Source organism: Sarcophilus harrisii, chromosome 6 (assembly GCF_902635505.1).
Source record: "Sarcophilus harrisii chromosome 6, mSarHar1.11, whole genome shotgun sequence".
Taxonomy (NCBI): Eukaryota; Metazoa; Chordata; class Mammalia; order Dasyuromorphia; family Dasyuridae; genus Sarcophilus; species Sarcophilus harrisii.
The window spans coordinates 153,179,174-153,195,208 of NC_045431.1; the positions used below are offsets into that span (position 1 = coordinate 153,179,174).

At 33.8% G+C, this 16,035-nt stretch overlaps 1 protein-coding gene across 2 annotated transcripts in view; it reads right to left on the reverse strand.

Annotated features, from left to right (window-relative positions):
- CFAP299 (cilia and flagella associated protein 299) overlaps positions 1-16,035 on the reverse strand; it is a 466,055-nt gene that overhangs the window by 130,745 nt on the left and 319,275 nt on the right. The gene's annotated exons all lie outside the window — the stretch shown is intronic.

Consider the following 16,035-nt stretch of genomic DNA (forward strand, 5'->3'; position numbering starts at 1 on the left):
CACACACACGATTTAAAAAAAAAACTTGTGGAAAATAGAATTTAAGTTGGGCAAAGGTTTTATTAATGTTTCTTGCATAATTATGTTCCCCAATTACACTTAAATCTATTTTATATCTTTAACAGTAAGTAAACTTGTAGGTGGCAATTTATTTTTATAGTCTCATTAATATAGAAATAAAACCCTCAGGATGATTATGGATTGTAATATATATAGTGGTATAGTTTAATAACTTTATTTGATATATTAGATAATATGAACTAAATAGCAATTTAGCCAGAATTTTTCTTTTTTTTCCTTTTTGTGTCCTATTTCTCCTTTAAAAAAACAAACAGTTTTTGATACTTAGGCTCAAAACATCTTAACTGAATAGAGTTTTGCCCACTTAAAACCATGAGATTAAAATACTCCATCTGGAGTTTTCACCTTGGGAGTTAGCCATCTTGATTGAATTAAAGGTCTGTTCCAAAGAAAGGAGGTACATATAATTTTTCCTCCTTTTGCTGCAAACATTGATGATGGCAACCTCAAGAGGAGTCTAACTAGCCACTAATCTGTCACCAATGCTCAAAGAAGAAATCAACTCCAAATTAAAAGCAATGTCATATATATATATATATAATTTTTTATTATATTTCCTTCCAATTTTATTATATTTCCTTTAAAATTTTCCCAAATCACAATAATATTATGTTGATCATATTTTCTTAGTCCAACTTTAATATAATCTACTAATCTTTCCTACAAATATTTCTTGAATCTGCCCCTAATTTCTATAACCAAAACACAAGTTGATAGATCAGCATTTATTAAATACAACAAATGAAATAGTCCCTGATATTCCAAAGTTTACATTCTTTGGGAAAATAAATATATATCACATATATGTGTGTGTGTCTATGTGTATATATGTGTGTGTGTGTGTGTGTGTGTGTGTGTGTGTGTGTACAATGCTATTTATAGGGGGAGAAGACACTAGGAAACTAGGAGAATCAGGAAAGATTTCATATAGATAGCTGAGTTTTGAAACAAACAAGGGGTTCTAAAATAAAGAACCAGAAGAACCTATATTCTATATTCTGGGAAAAGGTGACAGACAAGGCAAAGACTGGTGAAGAGAAACAGAAGTTCCAAATATGAGTAATGGTAAAAAGGCCAGTTTTGACTAGACCACAGAGTATATGAAAGCAAAGTAAGGCCAAGTAAAGTTGAAAAGTTATTTTGGATTAGTTTGTTTCTTTATATGTCAAATAGAGGAATTTATGTTTTATGTATAGGCAATAGAGAGCCATTGGAGTTTACTGAGGAAAGAAGTAAAAAAAAAAAAACTCCTTTAGGAAAATTACTTTGGTAGTAGTAGAATGGAGGATAAACGAGGTAATGATACCACTGAGGAAACTATTGCTACATTGGAGGTGAGGGAATGAGGGCTTGAACTAGGATGGTGCTGTGCGACCCTCCGCCACCCCACCCCCCCAAAAAAAAAGGGGGGGGGGAAGGGTCGGAAAGGAACCTTTGGGGTAAGAAAGCTGTTTTCTTAGCCTAAATAAACCCATTTTTGCCACAAACCTCCAGCCTGTATTCATTGGGGTTTGCAAATTCTTTTGTAAAGTCTGCCACTGGCCAAGGGGGATCCCATTGCTATTGGGGCAGCTCTCAACCCTCAATTCTTACACCTCAACATTACATAAATAATATATAAAATACAAAAAAAATGTAAAGTATTACATGGAAAAATGCCTGAAAGCAAATGTAGAATTCAACATCTATGCCTCCTAACCTGTCTAATTCAACAAAAAAACAGATTTATAATCATGAATTCTTAAGCTAAAATCTAACTTCCAGCACCTACTAGCTATTGTGATCTAGGGAAGACTCCAAACCTTTCTGGGTCTCAAATTTCCATATCTGTAAAAGTTAAACTATATTAACTATTGAATTATTGAATTATCCTCACTGGATTATTGTGAAGCTCATATATTTAATATTTTGCAAGCTAATATTTTTTAAAAGTCAATTATTTTAACTACATTGAGAAAGAGAAAAACCTTAAGAGTAGTATGAAAGATCCAGATGGCCTGAGGCATGAATATGATGGGGGTGGGGTTTCAATTGACTAAGGAATGGGGTCACTATATCCTTTTACACAGTCAAATTTTGGAATCAACATATGCCTGAGAAATAAGGGTGCTACTTTGAAAGAAAACATATAAAGTAAGAGTGAGGTAATGAGGTGGAGTGGCAAACAGACTGTAAATAGCAACTGTAATCACAGACCAAAGATCTTAGTCACACTCTTAGCACACGGATAATGACCACCCTCGAAATACAATCCTTTTAGGAAATAAAAGACAAAAATGACCATATTTGAACTATATTTTTAAAATGTGTTAGGGTAAAAGCAAGTCATTTACCATCTAGTATTCATGAATACCTGTGATAAATTGATGGGATTGACCAAGAGCTGTCATTGATGACAACTCTAGGATTTAGCTGAGGGTAAAAGTACCATAAGAAGAAGCAAAAATTGTCTAGGAAAAAATGCATTTCCATTAAATATCTCTAAAAATATTAAAATATACAGAAAATAAATATAAGCCTAAGAGCCATTCCCCAAAAGCTAAGTGGTCAAAGAACATAGAAAAAGAATTTAAAGTAATATACAGAAATAAGAATAAACAGCTTAAAGGTATCAGTCTTATTCAGCAGACTGGCAAAGAAGACAAAAGAAGAAAATTTTAAATTATTTCTCCTGTACCTATTTTCTATAATTATCAAGGAATTATTTTCCTCAGTGAGGTCTTGTACCTCCTTTACATATGACCAATTTTGCTTTGTAAGGCACTTTTCTTTGTCAGTTTTTTCTTAGCCTAAATAAACCCTAAATAAAAGCCTAAAGAAAAAAAAAAATTAGTTAATTTTGGAAGTATCGTTGAGAATTAGGGTTAGGGTTATTCCAATGTTAATGTATTAAATCGGTCCTTTTATTTTGGAAATGAATTGGAATTGTGCAAGAAAAGAGTATTAAAAATCCTTAATTCATTGATCCTGGGATCCCAATGGTAGACATAATGCTGAACTATTTGCTTTTTTAAAAATTTCAGAAGGTAGAACATTGCATGTATTTGGAAAAGAATGTGATAGAAAAGGAAGAAACAATGATTGATTATATATATATATATATATATATATATATATATATATATATATACACACACACATACATATATATGTATATATATACACATACACATATTCATTACTACATTATCATTTATATTTTATATATTAATACTTTGAATCAAGAGCAAAATTGTGGAAAGTTATGTATATGGATAGTATACTAATACACACATATGTAAAATGCTATGTACACACATAATATATGGGTATTTCCTCCAAGGTTGAGTAAATGAATAGAAAGATAAAGATATGTCTATATCTAACTTATCTACAATCAATTCTATTTTTTTAATAGCCTTTTATTTACAGGATATATGCATGGGTAACTTTACAGCATTAACAATTGCCAAACCTCTTGTTCCAATTTTTCACCTCTTATCCCCCCCCCCTCCCCCAGATGGCAGGATGACCAGTAGATGTTAAGTACATTAAAATATAAATTAGATACACAATAAGTATACATGACCAAAACGTTATTTTGCTGTACAAAAAAAACAGACTCTGAAATATTGTACAATTAGCTTGTGAAGGAAATCAAAAATGCAGGTGGGCATAAATATAGGGATTGGGAATTCAATGTAATGGTTTTTAGTCATCTCCCCAAGTTCTTTCTCTGGGCATAGCTGGTTCAGTTCATTACTGCTCCATTGGAAATGATTTGGTTGATCTCATTGCTGAGGATGGCCAGGTCCATCAGAACTGGTCATCATATAGTATTGTTGTTGAAGTATATAATGATCTCCTGGTCCTGCTCATTTCACTCAGCATCAGTTCGTGTAAGTCTCTCCAGGCCTTTCTGAAATCATCCTGTTGGTCATTTCTTACAGAACAGTAATATTCCATAATATTCATATACCACAATTTATTCAGCCATTCTCCAACTGATGGACATCCATTCAGTTTCCAGTTTCTAGCCACTACAAAAAGGGCTGCCACAAACATTCGTGCACATACAGGTCCCTTTCCCTTCTTTATAATCTCTATGGGATATAATCCCAGTAGTAACACTGCTGGATCAAAGGGTATGCACAGTTTGATAACTTTTTGAGCATAGTTCCAAACTACTCCCCAAAATGGTTGGATTTGTTCACAACTCCACCAAGATTGCATCAATGTCCCAGTTTTCCCGCATCCCCTCCAACAATCATCATTATTTTTTCCTGACATCTTAGCCAATCTGACAGGTGTGTAGTGCTATCTTAGAGTTGTCTTAATTTGCATTTCTCTGATTAATAATGACTTGGAGCATTTTTTCATATGACTAGAAATAGTTTCAATTTCTTCATCTGAGAATTGTCTGTTCATATCCTTTGACCATTTTTCAATTGGAGAATGGCTTGATTTTTTATAAATTAGAGTTAATTCTCTATATATTTTGGAAATGAGGCCTTTATCAGAACCTTTGACTGGAAAAATATTTTCCCAGTTTATTTCTTCCCTTCTAATCTTGTCTGCATTAGTTTTGTTTGTACAAAAACTTTTCAGTTTGGTATAATCGAAATTTTCTATTTTTTGATCAGTAATGATCTCTAGTTCTGCTTTGGTCATAAAGTCCTTCCCCTTCCACAAGTCTGAGAGGTAAACTATCCTGTGTTCCTCTAATTTATTAATAATTTCATTCTTTATGCCTAGGTCATAAACCCATTTTGACCTTATCTTGGTGTACCGTGTTAAGTGTGGATCAATGCCTAGTTTCTGCCATATTAGTTTCCAATTTTCCCAGCAATTTTTATCAAACAGTAGAACTTTACTTTTCTTAAAGAGTTTTTTTTGGGGGGGAAGGGAATCTACATTTTCTTTCACAACATGACTTTTATGAAAATGTTTTGCATAATTTTATGTGTCTTCTTAAAGGGGTTTAGGAACAGGAAGGAAGGGAGAGAATCTGGAATAAAATTTTTAAAAACAAATGTAAAAACTGTTTCACATGTAACAGAAAATAAAAAATATTAAATATTAAACATGAAGGACAAACAACAAATAAAAAAGAATTGCATACAAAAAGTGTATTTTTTAGCAATTTACATTACAGTTTTTGTTGGTTGTGGCAATCTAACTCCATTTCCCTCTTTCAATGTATCAATATTCACATTTTTGCTTTCATGCCATTTTCTAGAAATTTTAGAATTGATAATTTTAGAATTGATTAAGGATTAATTTTATATAAAATATATACTATTACCTAAACAATATAAAAGATGTCATTTTTTAATGGTAGAGAAATTAAGATATCTGCATACGTGCACATTTTTTGGTTTTCTGCACCTGTGGTCTGGATCCATAGTTATACTGGTGTGTAAATCTCATCCATGTCTTCTCTGGTGGTTTGTTTCAACCAATGCACTGGAAAATTTCTGAGGATTCTTTTGATATCTTATGAATACTTATATATTATTCAGGATGTTCATCTGTTGAGAGTTTTCATTGCATTTAATTAAAAAGTACTTACTATGTGCAGGGGAATGGAGTTACAAGGCAAAAAGAAAGTGGTTCCTGATCATAGAGTTTCTGTGCTTCTGGTTCTGTCAGGAAAGGGACCAGCCACCCCAAATGGCTAACTAATCTCTACTAGAAGAATTTTTGGTTAGAGAACCTACTATCTCTCCAAACTATCCATTCCATTTTTGGAAAGCTCTTATTAAAATGATTTTCCTTATTAAAAAAAAGAAAACAACAACAATAAAAGAATTTTAAATTGGGGTTAACTAGTGGCATAGTGGATAGATCCCCAGCCTTGGAGTCAGAAAGACTTTAAAGTTTAAATCTGACCTCCCTGAACAAGTAATTTAACCCCACTGATTCCAAAACAAACTAAACTTTCAATCTAATTCAGTCCAACTTTTCCCATCCAGTCCTGGACAAATCTCTCTTCCACAGAACAGGTTTTCATATAAAGACAAATATCATTCCTCAAATGATAAATAGTCAAAGGATATGAACAGACCATTTTCAGTAATGAAATTAAAGCTATTTATAGTTATATGGAAGAAATGCTCTAAATCACTATTGATTAAAGGAATGCAAATTAAAACACCTCTGAGGTATCACCCCACACCTATCAAATAGGTTAAGATGAAAGGAAAAGATAATGATAAATGTTGGAGGGGATGTAGGAAAACTGTGACACTTAATGCATTGTTGGTGGAATTGTAAAATGATCCAACTATTCTAGAGAGCAATCTATAATTATGCCCAAAGAGCTATAAAATTCTACATACCCTTTGACCCAGCAGTACCATTACTGGGTCTGTTTCCCAAGGAAATCATAAAGGAGGGAAAAGGACCCACATGTGCAAAAATGTTTGTAGCTCTTTTAGTCGTGGCAAAGAATTGGAAAAGGAGCGGATGCCCATCAATTGGGGAATGGCTAAACAAATTATGGTACATGAAGATAATGGAATATTATTGTTCTATAAAAAATAGTGAGCAAGTTGATTATATAGAAAAGCCTGGAAAGATGTACATGAACTGATGCTGAGAGAAACAAGCAAAACCAGGAATACATTGTACAGAAGATCATCAAGAAAGTGTGATGATCAACTATGAAAGGTTTGGTTCTTTTCAACGGTTCAGTTCAAAGCAATTCCAATAGACTTTGGACAGAAAATTCCATCTGCATCCAGAAAAAGATCTAAGGAGACCGAATATAAATCAATACAAACTATGTTCACTTCTTTTTTTTTTTTCTCTTTTTTAATCTCTTCCGTGGTTTTTTCCCCTTTTGTTCTGATTTTCTCTCCCAACATGATTCACAAATCAATGTTTATTAAAAATAAATAAATAATCTTACTACAATAAAAAAGGCTGCAAAAAAGACAAATATCATATGCTAGTTAATTTTTTCCTCCTTAAACAATCTCTGTTCTCTATATCAACACTTATCTCTAAACTTCTTACTTTCCTTATTAATCTATTCTGGGTTTTCTCAAGCTTATAAATGTTCCTACTAAAATGCTGTGTCCAAAACAACACAGCAAAACCAAGCAACATAATTTCAAATTCATCTGACAGGCAGAATACAAATTGTATCTATGTATCTATCTACCTATCTGTATCTGCCTATCTAATCTATCCATCTATCTACACACACACACACACACACACACACACACACACACACACACACATTGATTATTTGCACTTATGGGACTGCATGTTTTCTCCTCCATTACATTATGAACTCTTTGACAGACACTGGTTTGTTGGGATTTTTTGTTTTTGTTTTGTTTTGTTTTGTTTTTGTGAGTTTTTTTTTTGTTTTGTTTTTTGCCTTTCTATCTTCAGAGCTTAGTCATATTATCTGGCACACAGTAATTAATGAATACTTCTTGTCTTGATTAATTATTTTTATAACCTCTTGAAAAACAGATGTAAATGAATCCCTAGCCTCAGTACTATTCATCCTTAGGCCACTAAGTCCTGAAGCAGCCACATACTAAAAATAGTAGTGAAGTTTCTGATCTCTGCAGTGAGGAATAGGATAGAATTATGGCCCAACAGAAGGTAGGCTTATCCAGTGAGAGGAAGATGATATGGTGTAGGAACAAGCATTATTGGGGCAAAGCCCCTCAAATTCCAAACAATGGGGGCTAGTCCCTCAGCTAAATACCTTCATTCCTGCTTCAGAGTGCCACCTGCTGGTTACATGTCTGTTAAATTTTATCCTACTCTGGGTCAATAGTCAAGCATGTTGAGTTTTTTTTTGAATGTATGATCTCAAAAATGTATGACCTATATTTTTAGTTTTCTGTCATCTGCAAAACGGATAATAATGACACCTATGCCTTCAGGAGTTGATAAGAATACAATTCTAAGAATTCTCAAGCATTCCATTTGAGACCTCACTTCAAGTAAACTCTATCTTCTGATTAATTTTCAAAATTGTATATTAGTTCAGTTTCTTGAAAGTTGGAGCTATGCCACTTTAATAATTAATTTTTTAATTAATTTAATAGTTATATTAATTTAATTTATATTAATTAATTATATTACTAGTCTTACATATCATAGGATTTTAAGAACTATTTATTGAAATGAACTGAATTAGCATTTCATGAGATTTATATAGTTATTTATCGTGACCTGTAGGATATTAAATTTTAAAAATGGCTTCTTGAAGCACAAAACAGCTTAGGATCACTGAAAGAAGGGCACAATTTCTCAAATGGATGTAATATGTGTAAATTTATTTACACTTATTATAAACTTCTCCTGAGCTTTTTAACACTAAAGTTAAAGGCACTTGAGGAAAAAGGAAGTATGATGCTATAAGCAAGCAGGAGAAGAAGCATCAAAGAGTCATCAAAAGTTCTGAAGAGTTGAACCATTTGAAATAAAGCAATGATCCTGACCTGAGTACAATGGGGACGTGATCTATGGATTAAAGAATCAATACCAGTCTGGGAAAAGAGATAACATCATTCCCCCTCCCTTTTCCTCTCTCCAGAAGAAAGCTTTGCTTAATTCCATGCTTTTCACCTATCCTTTCCCTTCCTTGGCTCTACAAGAATATTTGCTATAAATAATTTTCACATGTAGATCCTTTTCCTTTTTTCTTTCATCTCTTTGGGAATATAACCTACTGCTATTGCTAAATGGTATATGTATAGTTTCTTTCATGCCTACTTCCAGGCATGCCTACTTCCAAATTGCTACTGGGATCCCTCCCAGATTTTAAATTCTTTGATTCTTTGAATTGATCAACTCTAATATTGAAGGGCTGACATATTAGAAGTCATGATAAGGCAGAAACATAGGTTTAGAAAGAAAATTCATAGGAACTGTCTGTGACTATTCTGAGAATTAGGAGTTTAAGCATTTTGAGGGAGCATCAACATTGATGCTACAGGCCATTGTTAGAAAGTCAGGACAGGGAAAGAGAAGACTGAAAGGAAACTAGATGGCAAACTTCTTGAGAGAGGAGGGAAGGTTAACTGGTTGTCAACCTGTAATATTCACCATGAACTAAACTTTGTAATTGGATAAACTTCTAATGATGAGAAGTTGGTATGTGCTAGTGGAAAAGAGAGAACCTAGAAATGGCAGGGAGTATTTATTGCCTTCCAAGGTTCCCTTCAGAACCATTGTGTGTAGAGTGGGGGAAGTTAGGGATATGGGAGGAATGAAGATCCTGAGCTAGTCATTTGACCTTTGTTTACTACAATGTCCTCAACTCTCAAATAAGGATCAAAACTTACTTAACAATGATGTTTATAAAATACTTAGCATAATGCCAATATACAAACAAGGCACTATTCCCTTCCTAATCTCTCTTCTCATTTCAGGGAACTCCACTGCTTATGTTTGGAGAGAGAGAATACCACCATGGGGGTGGGTAAGAGTCTTCTAAAGTTTTTCAGGGCATATGGTCTATGAAATAGCCTCAATCCTTGGCCTTTGAACTTGAGATTTTTCTTTTTATTTATTTTTAACTGCCTTTTAATTTTGAGTTCCAAAGTTTTTCCCTCTAGTTATACAGTGAAATTGTGCAAACCATATTTCCATATTAGTCATGTTGCAAAAGGAAATGAGAAGATTATACTTCAATTTGCACTGAATTTATCAATCCTTTCTCTAGAAGTGGAGAGAATTTTTCATTCTGTTTCTTTCAAAATTGTCTTAGATCACTGTATTTATTAAAGTAACTAAATCTTTCCCAGTTGATCATTACACTATGACTGTTACTGAGCACAATGATCTGGTTCTGCTCACTTTACATCAGTTCATACAAGTCTTCCCTTATTTTTCTGAAACTATCCTGCTCATCATCTCTTATAAGACAATAGTATTTCAACATAATCATGTTTTATCCATTCTCTAACTGATGGCCAACTTCTCAATTTCATTCAATCCATGCCACCACAAAAAGAGATGAAATATTTTTGTACATATATGCCTTTTCCTTTTTTCTTTGATTTCTCTAGAGTACATATCTAGTAGTGGGATGCCTGGGTCAAAGAATATACAGTTTTATAGTCCTTTTGTGCTTGAATTTTGAAAGGCACAGGAAGTACTCAAATAAAGATCTATTGATTAGATTACTGCCTTCAAAGAATAACAAGTGAGGAAAGTGATAAAGCAACCAGGCACTTGGGGAGAACATTAAGAGACACAGGAAGAGGAAGAAAGAGAGCATAAAAAACAAACTTAGACTCTATGTCACTAATTTTTTTTCTGGATTACCCTTTATGTTAATGTCAGTAATACCCCCTCCCCACCTTATCTGAATGTCAAACTTGTGACAAGCTCAACTATTCTAAGTATAGCTGCAAAACATAAAGGAAAATGTTTCTTGGCAGCACAGAAAATAAGCCATCACAAAGTCTATGGATTTTACTTTGTAAAGTGAATAAATACCTGCTGGCCAATAGCTGACTTGATCTAGTATTCAAAATAAAGACCACTAACTAAACAAACTTAGTTATTTGAATTTCCCTGGATAACTAGTTCTTCCTGGGTTAAAAAAATAACTAGAGATTATAAATACCAAGCTGTTGAGAAGACAGATATGCCGATGATAATAAGGAGTTATATAACTGACAGTAAGGAAGGAAACCAAAGAAATGTTAACTAGGAAAATATTGTGTATAATTTGGGTCACTGCACATGGACTGATCATACATCATGCATTAGGATACATAATTGCCTTGTGCTTTATTGTGTTCTCAGAATTCAACAAAGTTGCTGATTGGTAGCCAAATTGGTAGCCAACTTTTAAACTTTTAAAAGTCATTCAACCAAAAAAATATCCTCTCATCTTAAATCAGAATACATATAGATACAGGGGATGAGGAAATGACTGTTGAATGTTGAAGTGACTGGCTACGGATAATAAATCAATAAAAGCAATGTCAAAGAGAAAAAAAGAGTTCTAAGAACCAGATTCAAATAAGATGAATGAAAGGTGGATTAATGTGTTGTCTGAAGAGCTTTTGCTCTAAGAACCAATTTTAAATGTCTCTTTAACTTCTAGCATAGCATGATGGACAGTGTTAGAATCAGTCAGGGAGCCCTATGTTTGAATTCTGTCTCAGACACTTTCTCGATTTCCATTTACTCATCTGTAAGTTAAAAGGTTCAAGGATTTCTGAGATTCCTTTAAGCTTTAAATCTATTATTCTGTGCCTATAGATTTTCATTTCTGATGTGGCAAGGCTCCACTGAGGCCACTAGTTAGTACCAGAGTGCATAGAATGCAGAATGCTAGGCTTCTAGTCAGGAAGAACTGATATTAACAGATCTTAAGTTAAGTAATGTGCCCAGGGTCTTCCTCAAAAATGGGGATAATAGCACTTCCTAGGGCTGTTGTTGAGTATCAAATGAGATATTTGTAAAAAAAAAAAAAAAATCATGTAGCACAGAGCTTGGCATATATAGTTGGCGCTATATAAACGCTCATTCCCTTCCCATTTAAAGAAAACAGCAATGAAAGAAAAAAGTCACTATATATGTGAGAAAATGTGGAGTACTGCATAGAGACCTGTCCTCAAAGCCAGGAAAACTTCCCACAGATCCCCTTTGAGAAAAATGGGATTATATTTACAATAGTACAATAGTACTATAGAATTGTGGGTAGAGAATTGTCCTTAGAGTCAGAAAGAACTAAATCAAAATTCCATCTCTTGACATATTTAGCCTCTTTATGAGTTACTGGGCAAAATACAAATGCTTGAGGTGAACTAACACCACGTGATCCTGTAGGGTTTCATGTCCTTTTTCTCTTTGAGAAGACTTATATAGCTCCTAATTTGTACAGCAGCTCTGCCTGATAAACAGCTCAGCTTGATTCCTGCTCCTCTCCAAACTCAGACTCTCATCTTTATTGCCAGGGGTCTCATTCCTTGAAGTTTCCTTTTGTCAAAGCCTTTCAATTTTACCTTTGCAATATCTATTGCATATGTTTCTTTCTCTCCTTTGTCAATGCTCCAATCTTCATGCAGGCTCTTATCAGTTCATGTTTGGACTATTATAATAACCTGCTGGTGGGTGGGTCTTCCTGCCTCAAATTTTTCCCCACTCCAATTCATCCAGCAGTCAAAGTGATCTTTATAAAGCATAAGTCTGACCATGTTATCCTTTTATTCAATAAATGGCATTGGGTTTCCTACTATCTCTAGGATTGCTGCTGTTTGATATTCAAAAAACTTCAGACCCTGGGTCTTTTCACTAGTTGTCCTTTATTCCTGTGAAAAATTCCCTTTTCGTCTCATCTTCTGACTTTCCTTCAAGTTCCAGCAAAATCTTATCATTAACCATTACTCTTTCCCAATCTATCTTAATTCTAGTGCCCTTCCTCTAATATTTCCTATTCATCCTTTACATAGCCACTTACACCTTATTTCTTCCACAAGACTGTGAGCTTTGTAAGAGCAGGGCCGGCTTTTACCTTTCTTTATATATCCAGCATATATAGCACAATGCTTGGCGCATGGTAAGGCTTAGTAAATATTTACTGATAGATTCTGATTATCTATCTGGCTTCAGGATTGATAAGAGTGACTACTTCTCACCCAGTAGCTGCCCTTCCAAGCTACATGTGATGTGAATTAAGAGGAGCAAGAAGAGGAGGAAAGGAAGGAGAAGTCACTTTCAATTCAAAATGCTCAAATTTATCTAAGGCTTTGCTATTTAAAATCCTTGGAAAGTAGTTGTATATCTAATAAAAAGTCATGATAAAGGCCAGAATGTAGATCCTGCCTGATTCACCTACTACCATTTAGAATGTGATCAGAGGGAACAAGGAAGAACATCCCTGATGTTCAATGACCAGCAGAAAGTAGAATCAAGAGCTGAGGTTTGGCCCTAGGCAGGGATGAGTAGCCAGCAAAGATCAGTATAAGGACCGTATCAGCATTCATAGAAAGCTGACCACAAGTCAGCAATAATTTATAGCATTTTTTTTCATATGACCATAGTTTTATTTCATCTGAAAACTGATTTTATATTTTTGATCATTTATCGATTGAGGATTGACTCTTATTTTGATAAATTTGATTCATTTTCCTGTATATTTGAGAGATGAGACTTTTATCAGAGAAAATTGCTTCTGACATTTTTTCACAGTTAAGATTGTTGATTATATTTCTCCCAGTTTTATTTCCTCCATTTATTCTATTTTCTCTCTTTCACCCTGTCTCTTCTCAGAAATAATTTGCTTCTGACTTTGTCTCCCCTAATCCATCCTCCCTTCTGTGACCAAATCCCCCTTTTATTCCTTTTCCCTCCTACTTTCCTATACACAATTGAGTGATATAGAAGATTATGATGTACGCTGGACTAAGAAGCAGAATTAAAAGGAATAAACTCTCAATTGGAAATTTTCTAATGATCTAATATGTATGAGGTAGTACCTCAGAACTGTTTTAATTTGTGATATCTTATTTATATATCTATATATACCTGAGATCTCTCTGAATTATAATGGTAGAGAAAATTCTTCATTGGATGCATACACTGAGTAAGTCCCAAACGCATCTTATTCAAAAACCTTTCCCACTATCACACACATCTGGTGCCTTCTTTTTGATATATTTCCATTGTACATATCTTGAATGTACAATTGTTCATATATTTTTAGCCTATTAAATTAAATGTGAGTTCCTGGAGATGAGTGACCTTTTATTTGTATCCCTGGTACTTAGCAGTGTAGGACACAGTAAGCACTTGTTGATTGAATGAATTACTTAACTACCTTCATTGCATATATACACTAATATGCCATCACAATCATATATACCACAACTTTGTAAGCCATTCCCCAATTCATGAATATTCCCTCAATTCCCAATTGTTATCTAACATAAAAAGAGCTGCTATATATATTTTTATTTTTTGCTATAAATATTTTTGTATAAATCCATTCTTTTCCCTTAAAAAACAAAAATCTACCAGCAGTCTTTTTGAGAGATAGACCCCCAAGTTTCAAAAACCACTTTTATACATCTTCTTCTCAAGAGACTTATAGTTGACAGTCAGATAAATCAACCGGGGACAATGTTAACCTGCACTAAAATTTGTATCACAAGTTCTTTGCTTGCAAAGAACCCTCATGTTCCCACACCACCAATTGGTCTTGTGGGAGAGTAAGGGGAGTTAATTCACACCCCTAGACTCTGCTTCATAAGAAGATATAAACTTGGAGGGTCCAATACAAAGTAGAAATAGTGTTAAGAGTAAGCCTAGAGACCAAGGTGGAATAGAAGAAATAATGCATTGGTGAAGATGTGAAATGTTTATGCTTTCGTTATTACAATGTATTCAGAGTAAATATCCCAGTCTTAAAAACTGATAATGTTAAATGGTTAAATAGAAATAGGACCCTAATCATTTATACCATAGTATCTGTGTATGTAGGAAGGAGATAAGGGGATACAAACAGTGTGAACTCAAGTTAATTGCATTAAAGGAGGAATATAGTCTGGATGTCTCAGGTTACCTCTAGATCCCTGAGGAGGAGATGCCTCTAGGATATTAGGCTACAACATAATCACTAGATAATCATTTTACAGATGAGGAAACTGCTTAGTATCAGAAGTAGATTATAAATCCTGGTTCTCAATCTTCAAGTCCAGCATTCTTTTAACTATTTCATTAACTGACCAGCTAATATTAGTCTCAGAATTTATTGTTATTCTGAATTTAATAAACACCAAATAAATAGCATTTATATATAAAGGGTGGATAGGCTCAAACCCAGTCTCATAAATTTACTTGGGCAAGTCATTCAACCCCATTTGTCTCAGTTGCTTATCTGTAAAATGAACTGGAGAATTAAATGACATATTCTCTAATAACTTTGCCCAAAAAAAACCCAAATGGGATCATAAAGAGCCATACATGACTACAAACAATTACACACACCAGATATAAAGAAACAGAGAAAAACAATATTGCACATGAAACTACAGGTCTCTGTTAAATACGGTTTACTTTTTTAAAAAAATGTAATAAACTCAAATTCAAGGTCTATACAATCAAAGTTATGTTTTTTCCAATAACATTATATGGCCGTGAGACTTAGACTAAAAGGAAAGCTAAATGCTTCAGAATCAATGTTTTCAAATTGTGGGGCTAGAAAAGATTTTTGAGAATCCCTTGGATAGAAAGGAAGTCATATCAGTCAATACGTACAGGTCAAATACTGAAGCTTCAGTCGAAATAATTTGGCCACATAATGAAAAAATAGGAATTTTATTAGAATTGATTAGAAATGACCTTGATGTTGGGAAAGATTGGAAGGCAAAAATAAAAAAGGGATAGCAGAGGATGTGATGGATGGGTAGTGCCAAGAAAACATGAGTTTGAATACATTTTGGGAGATGGTGGAGGATAGAAGGGCCTGGCATACTCTGATCCATGGCATCACAAAGAGTCAGACATGATTGAATGAATGAACAACAACAATAAATTTAACATATAACTTTCAAGACTGCCCTACTTGTCTATGATTCTTTCTGGCTTTTATTCTGTTATTTTCTTTCATACAAAAAAAAAAACCAAACTTTTTTTCAATGACTCTATTTATTTTAAACAATCTAGCCTTACCATCCTGTCCTCAAGTTGGGGGGGGGGCAGAATGTAACAAATATTCAAAACAGTAAAACATTTCATTTGAACTATATATTAAAATGTGTATCTGGAATAGGTGATGGGCATTGTACTGATTAATAGTTCCTAAAACTTTCCAAGTTTTTTTTTTAAATAAAGTTGTTATTGTGTAAGTCATTCTCCTTGTACTATTATCTTCATACTTCTTTCATTTATACAAATCTCCCAAGTTTCTCTAAAATTATATGCTAGAGTCTGGCTCTGGTTACCACACCGCCTGGCTCTCTCCCTCTTCTTCATTGTCTT